The sequence below is a fragment of the Meles meles genome, chromosome 4 (genome assembly GCF_922984935.1).
Source record: "Meles meles chromosome 4, mMelMel3.1 paternal haplotype, whole genome shotgun sequence".
Taxonomy (NCBI): domain Eukaryota; kingdom Metazoa; phylum Chordata; class Mammalia; order Carnivora; family Mustelidae; genus Meles; species Meles meles.
This window is the reverse complement of record NC_060069.1, coordinates 161,939,315-161,952,654: the sequence shown is the minus strand read 5'-3', so window position 1 is coordinate 161,952,654 and position 13,340 is coordinate 161,939,315. Positions and strand designations below refer to the sequence as shown.

At 54.4% G+C, this 13,340-nt stretch overlaps 1 protein-coding gene across 2 annotated transcripts in view; it reads right to left on the bottom strand.

Moving 5' to 3' along the window:
• PKNOX1 (PBX/knotted 1 homeobox 1) overlaps window positions 1–13,028 on the bottom strand; it is a 53,467-nt gene extending 40,439 nt beyond the window's left edge. For both annotated transcript variants that reach the window (XM_046001576.1, XM_046001578.1), the window contains exon 1: window positions 12,923–13,028. The gene's annotated coding sequence lies outside the window, so the exon portion shown is untranslated. The remainder of the gene's footprint in view (window positions 1–12,922) is intronic.
• Window positions 13,029–13,340: the final 312 nt, after the last annotated feature.

The window sequence follows — 13,340 nt, the reverse complement described above, 5'->3', positions numbered from 1 at the left end:
AGGCTGTCCCCACAAACCACAGCCTACACAGGAACCCGCCAGCAAGCTTCCCAAGCGCCCGCGTGAGAGGGTGGGCGGACCTCTCCAGAAAGGGAAGTGACAGGTAAGTAGGTGTGATCCTGAACTGGGTCCTGGGCCCCCAAACTGTTACTTCCTTCCTGCTTTAAAGCTCCCTATTGAGACAACGGGCAACATTTACATCCAGTGGAGAAGGGTATCTTGCCAGTTACCCTCCTGGTTTTGATCACTGTGCTATGGTTAAAGACGGTATCCTTGCTTTGAAACGCACACTGACGTTCCAGGGGCCTCGTGTCTATAACGGGCTCCCTCTCGAGTCTGCAGGCACACGTGCGTGTGTATGGTTGTGCACGCATGCGCGCACACACAGTGAGGCACGGGGGTGGGGGGCACAGACTCGGCAAAATGTTAACACCGGTGAAGGCAGATGGGAAGTCTTTGTACGATTTTTGCAACTTCCCTGTAAGAGTGAAATTCAAAGCAAGAAGTTTCTTAACTTTTCACGCTTGCAGGATTAGAAAGAAGGTGAGGGTCTGTTCTGGGTTCAAGCGGGGCAAAGAAGGAGCCACCAAATGAGCACAGTGCAAAAGCTGCCGGACGCAGTGCAGGGGCCCCGGGGGAGGTGCACGCAGCGGGCAGGGGTGATGGGAGAGACCGAGGGCTGCTACCCACGCAGCAGCGCTTCTCACTTGTACAAAATACCTGTTTGTTTTTTTTTTAAAGATTTTATTTATTTGACAGAGAGAGAGCACAAGTAGGCAGAGAGGCAGGCAGAGAGAGAGGAGGAAGCAGGCTCCCTGCAGAGCAGAGAGCCCGATGCGGGACTCGATCCCAGGACCCTGAGATCATGACCTGAGCCGAAGGCAGCGGCTTAACCCACTGAGCCACCCAGGCGCCCAATACCTCTGTTTTGAGGAGTGATGGCTGCGATGCTTCGGGCTGTGGTCACAACCCCCAGAACGTACTTCAAATGGTCCACAGGCGGGGCGCCTGGGTGGCTCAGTGGATTAAGCCGCTGCCTTCGGCTCAGGTCATGATCTCAGAGTCCTGGGGTCGAGCCCCGCATCGGGCTCTCTGCTCAGCAGGGAGCCTGCTTCCTCCTCTCTCTCTGCCTGCCTCTCTGCCTACTTGTGATCTCTCTCTGTCAAATAAACAAATAGAATCTTTAAAAAAAACAAACAAACAACAACAAAAAAAAAACCCAAATGGTCCACAGGCACACACACAGCCAAACAACGAGTGGCCAGAGTCAACGACCGTTGAATCTAGCTGGTAGGGGGTCTCCGTCTTACTCTTTCAATCTTTTTGTCTCCAAATGTTCATAATAAATACTGGGGGGAAGTCAGAATTTTGTTCAAAAGCACATGGATTATTTTTTTTTTAAAGATTTTATTTATTTATTTGACAGACAGAGATCACAAGTAGGCAGAGAGGCAGGCAGAGAGAGAGAGAGAAGCAGGCTCCCTGCTGAGCAGAGAGCCTGACGCGGGACTCGATCCCAGGACCCCGAGATCATGACCTGAGCCGAAGGCAGCGGCTTAACCCACTGAGCCACCCAGGCGCTCCTGCACATGGATTATTTTTTAAAGATTTTATTTATTCATTTGACAGACAGAGACCACAAGGAGGCAGAAAGGCAGGCAGAGAGAGAGAGGAGGAAGCGGGCTCCCTGCTGAACAGAGAGCCTGATGCGGGGCTCGATCCTAGGACCCTGAGATCATGACCTGAGTCAAAGGCAGAGGTTTTAACCCACTGAGCCATCCAGGAGCCCCATGGATTATTATTATTTTTTTTTAACAGATTTTATTTATTTATTTGAGAGCAAGAGCACACCAGCGGGGGAGTGGCAGGCAGAGGGGGAAGCAGGCTCCCCATTGAGCAGAGAGCCCCACACAGAACCGATCCCAGGACACCAGGATCATGACCTGAGCCGAAGGCAGAGGCTTCACCAACAGAGCCCCGCAGGCGTCTCTCAAAGACATATGGATTTGCGGTCCTTCTAACGAAACTGGGTAAAACCACAATGTCTGATATAATTGGTACAACCACTCTAAATGGAAAACTTGTCCTTTGTGCCAAACGCTTTGAAAACACGTGCTCGCTCTACAACAGAATACCACGCAAGGAATTTTTTTAGAAAGGGCTGGGGCGGAGAGGGGGGCGCCTGGGTGGCTCAGTGGATTAAAGCCTCTGCCTTCAGCTCGGGTCACCATCTCAGGGTCCTGGGATCGAGCCCTGTATCAGGCTCTCTGCTCAGCAGGGAACCTGCCTCCTCCTCTCTCTCTGCCTGCCTCTCTGCCTACTTGTGATCTCTGTCAAGTAAATAAATTTTTAAAAAACTAAAAAAAAAAAACAAACAGAGTTTCATATAAATGCCTGTATTTTTTGATGTTCCAAATTATCCCATGTTTGGCCAATGCAAGCCCCTTTAGTTACCGATGAGAGCCTTTAACACACCCTACTAATTCTCAATAACTTTCTTGCTTTCAGGTAAAACGAGCTACTCCGTGATCATCTTGTTCATTTTCTACATCAAACTCTGACTTTGCCATTCACCCAAGGGGCTCAGAGTTCTTTCAGTGGGAAATGATATGCACCGACCACAGTCTAGGTAGCACCGTTGCTCACTGCTACTGGTTGGTCACTGTTCCTAGGCTTTTCAGGGGACACAGGAAGTGTTTTCTCATTAAATTTTTCCCAAAACGAGTTAACACTATTATCTACAATGCAAATTTGGGATTACAGGGTATTTACCTACCACTTTGATTTCATATTTCTGTATCTTTTCTTTACCCTGAAAACCTTGACCATGTAACATGACATACAAATTTTTATTTAATGGTCGCTACACTTTATACAAAGTTTGATCTAACTCACACAATGGTTTCTAGCGTCTATTTAAACAGATAAATCCCTGACAACCTTCTCAATTTCATCTAAAGGTGGTGGTCTGTACAGGTTTTCCACCTCCAAGGTCAATGCTAGTCATTTATGACTTCCTCATAAACCATCTAGAAGGCTTCCGATTTGTTGCCATCAAACTGCACGTGTGGTATTCCTATTTAAAAATCCTCATCCGGGGCGCCTGGTGGCTCAGTTGGTTAAGCAACTGCCTTCGGCTCAGGTCATGATCCTGGAATCCTGGGATCGAGACCCACATCAGGGTCCCAGATCCAAGAGGAGTCAGCTTCTCACTCTGACCTTCTCCCCTCTCATGCTCTCTCTCACTGTCTCTCTCTCAAGTAAATAAATAAAATCTTAAAAAAAAAAAAAAGATTCAAAAAAAAATCCTCATCGGGGCGCCTGGGGGGCTCAGTGGGCTAAAGCCTCTGCCTTCAGCTCAGGTCATGATCCCAGGGTCCTGGGATCGAGCCCCGCATTGGGCTCTCTGCTCCGCAGGGAGCCTGGTTCCTCCTCTCTCTCTGCCTGCCTCTCTGCCTACTTGTGATCTATCAAATAAATAAATAAAATCTTTAAAAAATAAAAATCCTCATATGTACAGTTATATCCTTCTTGTAAATGTTGTGCTCTCATTTCTTCTTAATCCGATTTGTAAAAAGCAAAAACAGATTTGCCTCTATTTTCTTTGACTTGTTCTCCTGGTTTCTTGAGTTGAAAGCTGAATGCATTTCCTTCTCTTGCGCTCTAAACCCTTTAGGTTATACATTTTCTTTCTCCCGAGAACTGTTTCTGCCTGATTCTATGACTGCGGTACGCAGCCCTCTGCCATTCACTTATACATTCTGAAAATAGTTTTTGATCTCCTCTTTCAATCTAAGAGATACAATGAAAGGGGTCTTAACATTTTCAGGGAGTTATTTTTAGCTATCCCTTCACTCTTGGGTTCTAACTAGGGTGCATTATGGTCTGAGAATCTGGCCCATAGGACTTACTTTTTGGGTGAAACTGGGGTTTTCTCTTGTGGTCTATAGGCGGCCAGTTTTGTTCAATGATTCATGTAAATGAAGAGAATCTGTATTTTAGGTTTGTTGGGTACAAATTCCTATATGTATCTACGGCCACATTATTTAAATCCTTGAGATCAGTGGCTCTCAACTGGGGGTGATTTGACTCCCCGAGGACATGTGGAAACGTCCAGAAACCCTGCTGGCTATCACAGTTAGGGAGACAGGTAGCAACTGGTGTCTAGTGAGTAGGGACTGGGGCGCTGCTCAGTAATGGGCAATACACGGGACGGCTCCCTCACAGAGAATGATCTGGCCCCAAATGCCAACAGGGTCGGGCTAGGAACTACCCCCCCCCCCCAACACACATCCTTTCTTCCCTTTGGTCTACTTTGCAGCTTGCAAAGAGCCACGTTAAGAGTCCTCCCTTTCACATGTACAACTGGAAACTTCTGTGTCTGGCAGGTGTTTCTGTGACATTCATTTCTGATGATGAGTCGTACCTTCGAGCAACGTGGCGCAGTCCCCCAGCGCTCCGTAAGCGGAGTCTGGTTGGGTCCAGCGTAACGTGACTAAACCTGCTTTCTTCTTGTTGGGACTGACAGTGATTAGCTGCCTACCTCTTGTGCTCTCGATGTAATCACACATCAACAGCATTTACTAGATTTCGCTCTTCTAAATCCGGAGGCATCATCACCCGGGAGACTTGAACCTTTTACGTGATTGTAGTTATCTGCACTGCGCTTACTCTGCGCGGACTCAGGCCATCTTGTATGCGTTGTTCGCTTTTAAGACCCCTCCTTGCTCTCGTCTTCTCCTTTTCGAAGTTTTTACGTAAGCTCCACACCCAACGTGGGGCTCGAACTTACAACTCCCAGATCAAGAGTCACATGTCCCACCAACTGGGCCAGCCAGGCACCCCTCTTCTTTCTTCTTGACACCCTTTCGCCGAAATGAAGTTCTCCGCGGCCGCATTTCCCTCTGGCGGTCTGGGAACTGCACAGCCCCGCTCCCGTCTTCCACTGCTCGCCCTCACAGCACCTCAGCTCGATGCTCACAGCAACACCCCAGCCCAGGGCTCTGACAGTCCTCACCGCATCCGCGACACCTACACTAGGGTTCACTGTACTTCCACACTTGAACTTGTCCTCCTTCGCCGCAGGGACTGTGACATTTTGTCCTTAGAGGCCCAGTGTTCCAGCCAACACAAGGCTGGAACGGCAAACACATCTAGGATCACTTTCGGACATTTTCTAACCCCTTAAAATGCGTTTCGGGGCATTCACAGGGTAAACTTTATTATCTGTGGGTTTCTCTTCGCTGTAAAGCTTCCTTCCCAATTAATGCCATGCAACCTGTATAAACCGGCTGTACACACACACACACACACATTTAGTTGTCTGTGGACTCACAGTACAGTACCAGGATGTCTCCTTTCAATGAGGAACCACATCAAACACAGCAAAGCACGTTACAGTAACTATTTGGAACACGCAATTATTCTGACTAGTCTAGACGGATTTCAGATAATTGTAATGACACCCTATCAAGAATATAACCAAAATGAGAGAACATTTAAATGTTTTATTTGCACTACCATTGTTGCTTTCAACATTATTTATTATGTGAAGCAAAGACATTAAAGAAACGTTCCTTTGAGCTTTGGAGGCAGAGATACTCCGTAAGCTTTTCCACTGCACGCAAATTCAGTTAATTAAATTATCCACTTGGAGATCGAGTCACATAAAATCGTCTTTGAAAAAAATGGGGGAAACAAGAGACATAGTGATAGAGAAATTTTTAAAATTTAAAAGTTACAGGTCACCTTCTTAGGATATACTGGGCGGACATGAAAATTGAAACAGAGAAACGAACCCTTCCAGACTTGTCCAAACATCTAGGAGAAAACAGCTGTCGGAGGAGAGCTGAAGATTATCAGCGCCTTTTTTACTCCTTTTACACAAGAAATGCTGAAAGAGATTTGAAAACAAGCAAAAAAGTTGGGGCAGGGGAGGATTCTAGAAAGAAAAAACAAGCCCTGAAGAACGAAAAGACCAGTGAGGGCACCCCCAGTCCAGCCCCCCAGTCCCCTGGCCCGGACTTCGGAGCCCTGCCCGGGGCCCACGGGCCCTCACACCCAGCGCTCCCAAGCGCAGAGCCCGGCCAACGCCGGGACCGCCACCCACAGGACCGGCCCATGACCAAGGAACCCTCCTTGCTTTCCCAGCAGCATCCGGGGTCCCGGAATGCCTTCTGGGCCAGGAGGCGGCACCCATGAGAGAATTCGACCCTATTTGCTGACTTCATCAGCAAAGCAAGGTTCCCCAGGGCTCAGATGCCAACAAAAGAGAAGAACGACTGGGCACAGAGTCAGCTTCCAGCCCGTAGTCACAGGGAGGCCTTGGCAAGTCTAATTCTGGCGCAGGAGCTCTCGCCACAGGCTGGTCCCGGCAGGACTAAGAAGGGAAACTATCCTACTTCCTCCCTCTCCTCACTCGTGTTTCCCCCAACACACTTATGCAACCTTATCCATTCAGATCGGACTGACCTCCGGCATTTCAGCTGCGCGGAGTGGAGGTCGGTGAGCTTTTCTGTAAAGGGCCAGACAGGAACCTTCCAGGCTTTGCAAGCTGCCTACTGTCCTCCCTAGATTGTGCTTTCCTGCTTCTGTGACCTTTTCAATAGTAGACCAGGCGGCCCCAGGGCCAGAGGAGAGGGGCCCACAGCCCGATGGCTTCCCACCCCTGGCCTGAAGGCAGAGCTGTCCAAAGAGACACGTGATACTTTAGAAACTGAACTCTTCTATTTTTAACCCATCTCAAAGTTGCTCAGTCGGTGACATCGAGTCCTTTCATTTTTCAGTGAGTCTGCAAACACGCCCGAGGAGGGAGGAGCAGCCAGGCACCATCCCTCCCTCGCTGCCAGACTAGGAGCAAAGGCCTTTACTCCCCCAGCCCCGCCGCTCCACAGTGGCTCTCCAAGGCGGCTTTATTTTACTAACAAGCGCGATCAGTTCCCCTGACAGAGAAATGCCAGACATCCGAGGGGAATTTCAAGCTTACGGGCTCTCGGTCACACCGCCAACTACAGCCGCGGGCCTGAGACCTTGGCACACTACGTCTCTCCCTCTTTTTCTTTTTTTGTTTCGGTTACTAGCATTCCCCAAAAAACATTTATCCGAGGATCCTTTCTCAAACTAAACCTGTTTATTAATAAAGCTTAAGAAAGCTGTCAAGGAATCCAAGAAAATTGTCAAAACTCTGCATTTGGAAAGAAAAAAAAGAGAGAGATCTTTTCCCAGACACCTTTCCAGAAACTGTCATTGCTGTTAAAGGAGTTTTCATTTTGAGTGTGGGAAGTCATCAGTGCCCGGGGCCTCGAGCACAGTCACCTGCCGGCCACCCTCCAACCCGGCTTCACGTCCCCCAGCCCCGGGAGGCGTTCGGTCAACAAGTCGTATTAAGGAAAACATTCGTCAAGAAATCACTTTATGGGATGCATGGGGGGCTCAGTTGGTTAAGCGGCTGCCTTCGGCTCGGGTCATGATCCCAGCGTCCTGGGATCGAGTCCCACATCGGGCTCCTTGCTCAGCAGGAAGGCCGCTCCTCTCTCTGTCTCTGCCTGCCTCTCTGTCTGCCTGTGCTGGCATGCTCTCTCTCTCTGACAAATAAATAAATAACACTCAAAATCAGATACTAAATCCTGTTAAAACAAACTGTACAGGGTGGGGGGGGGAAGCATTCCCAAGTTAAATGCCCACATGTCCACTCAAGTCACAGCAAAATTCTAACAACGAAGGTGATTTCATGGCATCAGAATCTGTTTCAGAAATTCTGACCTGGGGGGGCGCCTGGGTGGCTCAGTGGGTTAAGCCTCTGCCTTCGGCTCAGGTCATGATCTCAGGGTCCTGGGATCGAGCCCCGCATCGGGCTCTCTGCTCAGCAGGGAGCCTGCTTCCCCCTCTCTCTCTGCCTGCCTCTCTGCCTACTTGTGAGCTCTCTCTGTCAAATAAATAAATAAAATCTGAAAAAAAAAAGAAAAAGAAAAAGAAAAAGAAATTCTGACCTGGAAGGCCTTAGGTCATTGCTGGTAGAATTTTAAATGACCGCAAACCCTTGCTTCGCAGACGCCGACTATCATCGGCATCATTAAAAACTGACATTCAAAACTTTCGTGATGGACTTGTTATAAAGCGTAAAGGAATGGTTTTAGGAAAAAATAAGAACCCCAACTTTTCGAAGCAAGGGCCCTTCCACACGACAATCCTTCCTCCCAGGGCACCATGTGCTCGGGGACAGAGTGCCGTCAAAAGGAACCCAGGAGCACCAGCCCTCTTACCCACATCCCCTGTGATCTGCCCAGCACTAGCCGTGGTAGGCCAGAGAATGACGGGAAAAAGCAAGGAAATATCCAAACCTAAATGCTCAAAAGGTTCTGTGACATCAGACATGCCATAAAGCAATACAGGGGGAAAAAAAATCACAAAATTATGTGGAGATCGTTGATACCTTCTTTTTCAGTGAGAAGCACGTGGGTTATGTAAGTACACGGAAACATACATGATAATGCCGACTAAAAATACAGCCCAAAATGGGGCGCCTGGCTGGCTCAGCTGGTTAAGCCTCTGCCTTCTGCTCACGTCCTGATCCCAGCGTCCTGGGATCGAGCCCTACATCGGGCTCTCTGCTCGGCCAGGAGCCGGCTTCCCCTCTCTCTCTGCCTGTCTCTCTGCCTACTTGTGATCTCTCTCTGTGTCAAATAAATAAATAATCTTTTTAAAAAAAAAAGGCACAAAATAACTAAAATAACCAACATGTAAAAATGGATACGTATCCCGTTAAACTTGGGTTCCGCACAGTACATTTTGGGAAATGTTCTCAGCCGGGGCTGACTCTGTCCCCAGGGGAGGTCTGGCAACATCTGAAGACATGTCTGGCCTCGGGGGTAGCAACCTGGACTGCCGCTGCCATCCCACAACGCCCAGAACGCCCCCGCCACACTGAAGCATCTGGCCCCAACGTCAACACTCCCGCAGGTGCGCACCCCTGGCCCCGCAGTATCACAGAAGTGTCTGCATTTACGCGGCATAAATTCTGCTAAAGTACATTCTGGGGGGCGCCTGGGTGGCTCAGTGGGTTAAGCCGCTGCCTTCGGCTCAGGTCATGGTCTCAGGGTCCTGGGATCGGGCCCCCCATCGGGCTCTCTGCTCCGCGGGGAGCCTGCTTCCCTCTCTCTCTCTGCCTGCTGCTCTACTTGTGATCTCTCTTTCTCTCTCTCTGTCAAATAAATAAATTAAAAAAAAAAAACAAAAAAAAAGAAAAGAAAAAAAAAAGTACATTCTGGGGCGGGGGTGGGTCCACGTAAACACAATTTAAAGAATGCACGGCTAAATTCCTAAATTTGTTAATGCAAAAAAAATACACACCTTGATCCTGTATTTCAGGCAACATAAAACAACGGGTACTGAGACAAGCATTATCATTGCAAGTCTGATCTGGGGCGGCTTCTGGCGGGAACCTGCGCCACACCACCTCCCAATCCATGGTCCCTTCCCAGTGATCCAAACCTACGGGAGACCCCAGGGAAGAAGAGTGGCAGTGCGGTGCGGGAGGCATGTGCCCTCCGCTCCCTGAGGGCAGCACCTGGCCCAGGGGTCGAGCCTGGGAGGTGAGCGGAGGGAAGGAGCTCGTCACTCTCTCTGGGGTGCCTGCTGAGAAACAGGAAGAGGACAGGCCGGTAGAGCTGGGCCCCAAACTGTGGGGAGGGGAGACCCTGTGGTCACCAGTGTGCAGAGCACGCAGAGAGTGGAGAGCGATGGCCCAGCCGAAGCAGGGCGGCCCAGCCTCCTGCCAGAGCTCAGGCTAGTTCTATGGGCCCCGAAGTCCAGCACTAGTGGTTCTGGGACCCCCCGATTCCTGGTTTCCTTCTTGCTGTGTAACCCTCGACCTCTAGACTGGAAGTCGGCCTGCTCCCTGCCACCTGCCGAAAGCAGCTCACCGTCCCGTAGGCGCCAGCCACAGACGGAAAATGAGAAAAGCATTTCCAGGGAACGGGCCCAGCAGCCTTACCAGCACATGGAGGGCTGCGTTCGGCTAGAGACTACACAAAATAACACACACCTTTGGGGTGGCGGGTGGTCACCCCAAGCTGAAATGGTCTCCCCCAGACAGGAGCACCAGCAATCCACGCTGAGCGGCTGAGCCACTCGGAGAGGAGGCAGGCCTGGTCGCTGACCTGTCAGGGGACTGCATCCTGTCACTTAGAGGAAGACTCAAGACAGGAAAACGAAGGCTCAGTTTTACTCACAAACTCTTACACTTGCAATCGGGCAGGTCGGTTGTTCTGAAGAGTCTCAGAACACCCTAGAACCTTTTCCCTAAGGAATCCCAGCGAGAATGAAGCTGCCGTCCCCTCGCCCCCTCCCCTCACTAAGGCCACTGCCCCCCACCCCGAACCACAGCACTTCCAAGCCACTGATTTCGAGCCACACAGCACGTTTGCTGCGGTATCACACAGCCTTCTGCGAATGACCTTTCCAGAAACAGCAGCTGAAGCGGCGGGGCGGCTGGTGGGATGGCAGGTGTGGGTTCCTTTCACAGCCTGTGCAGCCAGGGCTGTGCCCAACGACCAGGCCTCCCGCTCTCAGACGTTGATTCTAGCAACTTCCGGACTGAAGCTCTTCTACACTATACTGCCCACCGTCCAGGACACACCGGGGACTGATCTGGTCTCGGCACAAGACGGCCCTCCCCATGTGGCTGCAGCCACTCCTTCACCCCGACGACGACCGAGGACTGCTAAGCTCTGCATTCGCCCGCCCCGCGGCCACCAGCGCCGCTGCCCACCCGAGGAAAACGAGGTGCACACACAGGCCTACTGACAGTTCTGCTCTCCGGGACCGTGAGTGAGAAACATCATCACCTCTTGATTCCCAGGAACCTGGGGCTGAAACTCAGTGCCCATTCAATCATCAAGGAAGACATGAAATCCCGGAGTTTTCACAGTACCTGTGACTTCTCCACCAAGAGAAGCCACAGATATTTTCACAAAGCACCGTTGTTGCTACAGAAACAGCCGTCACTTGGGCTGGTCGCCGCTCCAGAAGGAACCACCGCAGCCCGAACTTGACCTGTTACCAAGTGAGCTAACAAAGGGCCCGCAAGCAGCCAGAGCATCAGTCTGGCTCAGTATTTCGGTACCTACATTTCAGTATGACATATGGGCTCTCTCCTCCATCTCATTTTCTCTAAAACATGTGGGTGAGGAGCCCCCAGGCTAGGTGAAGCACAAAAAGGCCCCCCCGAGGCACAGGATGTCCACCCCTCCGGTGGTGTCAGGCTTTCTCCTCAACGGTTTCAAGTACTTTAACAATTTGCAACAATCTGCAAAAGTGAAAGCTACAGCTAGAATGTCGCTGTCCACCCGCAGCGCCTTCCGCTCACACACAGACCGTCTCTGAAGCCGCAGCACAGGACGCGAACTGTCAGTGCGTGTCTGCCCCATCCTCAGCCACGCCACCTGCAGACCCGAAATCCTCACGACTGACCGTCCCAAGCTCGGGGTCGGCCGCGGAACTCGCCGTTCTAACTCCCGCCTGTAAATCTGACACACGAGGCACCCCCGACCTGGGCGTAAGGCAGCGCCGGGTCAGCTCCTGCCCTGCACGCACACCTTCCACCTTCGTGGCCACGTGTCACGCTCCAGCCACGCTCAGGACACTGAGGCCGGGAGTCAGTCCGCCACCCCCGAGTCCACGTGCGCACAAGTGCAGGAGCGCGCGGCACCGACATGGGCACCGACCCGTCGCCTCGTTCCCCCTCGCCGTGTCCCCAGCAGCCCATGCGGAGCCTTACATAATGGACCCAACACGCCGCACTGCAGAAGCGTATTAGGTGTTTCCTCTCTCGGAAGATGTCCGAAAGGAGCAGAAACTCACGGCAGCCCGGGTGGGGAGGGCGCACTGGCGCCGGCAGAGACACCCAGCGGCTCTCGGGGAACCTCCTCTTACCACCCAAGCGCGCGGGCAGCCCTTGCGCGCGCCGCCTCCGCCCCGGGCTGCGGGCGTGCGAGGGCCCGGGACGCCGTCCCCGAGCCCCGCTGGGGACCCGGCGCAGCGGCCAAGCCTCGGCACACGGGCACCACGAGGCCCTTCCGCGGCCGCCGGGACCCCGCAGGGCGGACGCAACTTTTCCCGATTCCCGTCCCGTGACTCAGGCGCCCTCCGCACGGACGCGAGACGCCGGCGAGCGGCCCCGCCTGCCCCGCGCCTCCCGGCATCCGCTCCCGCACGACACACCGCGGCCGCACACCTGCGCCCGCTAATTCCGGGAACCCGGGCCCGCCCTCGGGCAGGACGGCGGCCGCCCCACCCCCACCGCCACCCCCACCCGAGGCCCGCCGCCAGCGGGGCTCCAGACGACCCCGCGCCCCCGCCCCTCGCACCCGGCCGGGCTCCGGGCCCCGCTCCCGGCCCGCGACCGCCCCCGCCCCGCCGGCCCCACCCCGCACCGCCGCGGTCGCGGCTCCGAGCGCGCCGCCGCCGCCCGCGCGCCCCCGCCGCCCGGCCACGCCCCCGCACCCCCCCCGCCCGGCCCCGCCCCTCGCGCGCCCCCCGCGCCCCCGCCCGCGCAGGGGCGCGCGCCGCGCTCCGAGAGGGACGGTTAGGAGCGCGCGCCTCACAGCGGGCCCCGCGCGACAGCGGCTTCCAGAAATTTCCGCGTCCCTGAGCCCACACAGAAAAACAAGCGGGGCGCGCCCCCGCGGCGGCCCGGCGGACGGCGCCCCTCCCCGCGGCCTCGGCTCCCCTCCCCCACCCGCGCCCCCTCCCCGCCCCCTGCCCCGGGCGGCGGGTCCGGCGCGGCCCTCTCGGGCGGCGGCGGCCCGCGGAGACCCGAGCGGCGGCGGCGGGGCGGCGGCCGCGGCGCCTGCGGGCCGGCGTGATTGATAGGGACGGGGCGGCGGAGCGGCGGCGGCGGCGGAGCGGTTGAGTGACAGCTTACCTGGGTGCCAATCTTCATCACACTGACAAGCGGCTGCAGCAATCGGGACCCGCAGTGCCGCGCCCGCGTCCAACCGTCACGCCGACGCTGGGCCACGCGACACAGCCTCGCTCAATGGGAGGAGGGCGACGCCGACGCGCGGCGCATCAATATTCAGGCGGGGGGCGGGGCCTGCCGGGCCCGGGCCCCGCCCCGTCCCTGCGCCGCGGCGGCGCGGGGCGGGGCCTGCGCGCCGGGGGCGGGGAGCGAGGCGGGGGCGGGCGGCGGCCGGCCCCGCCCCCGCCTCGCGCCCGCGCCGAGCCCCGCCCCCAGCAGGGCGCGCCGGGGAGCTAGGAGCGGCCCGCCCCTCCCCGCCCGGCCAGCTTTGAGGGCCGCCTCATGACTATGCAGCTAGAGGCGTGACCGGGGCGCGCCACGC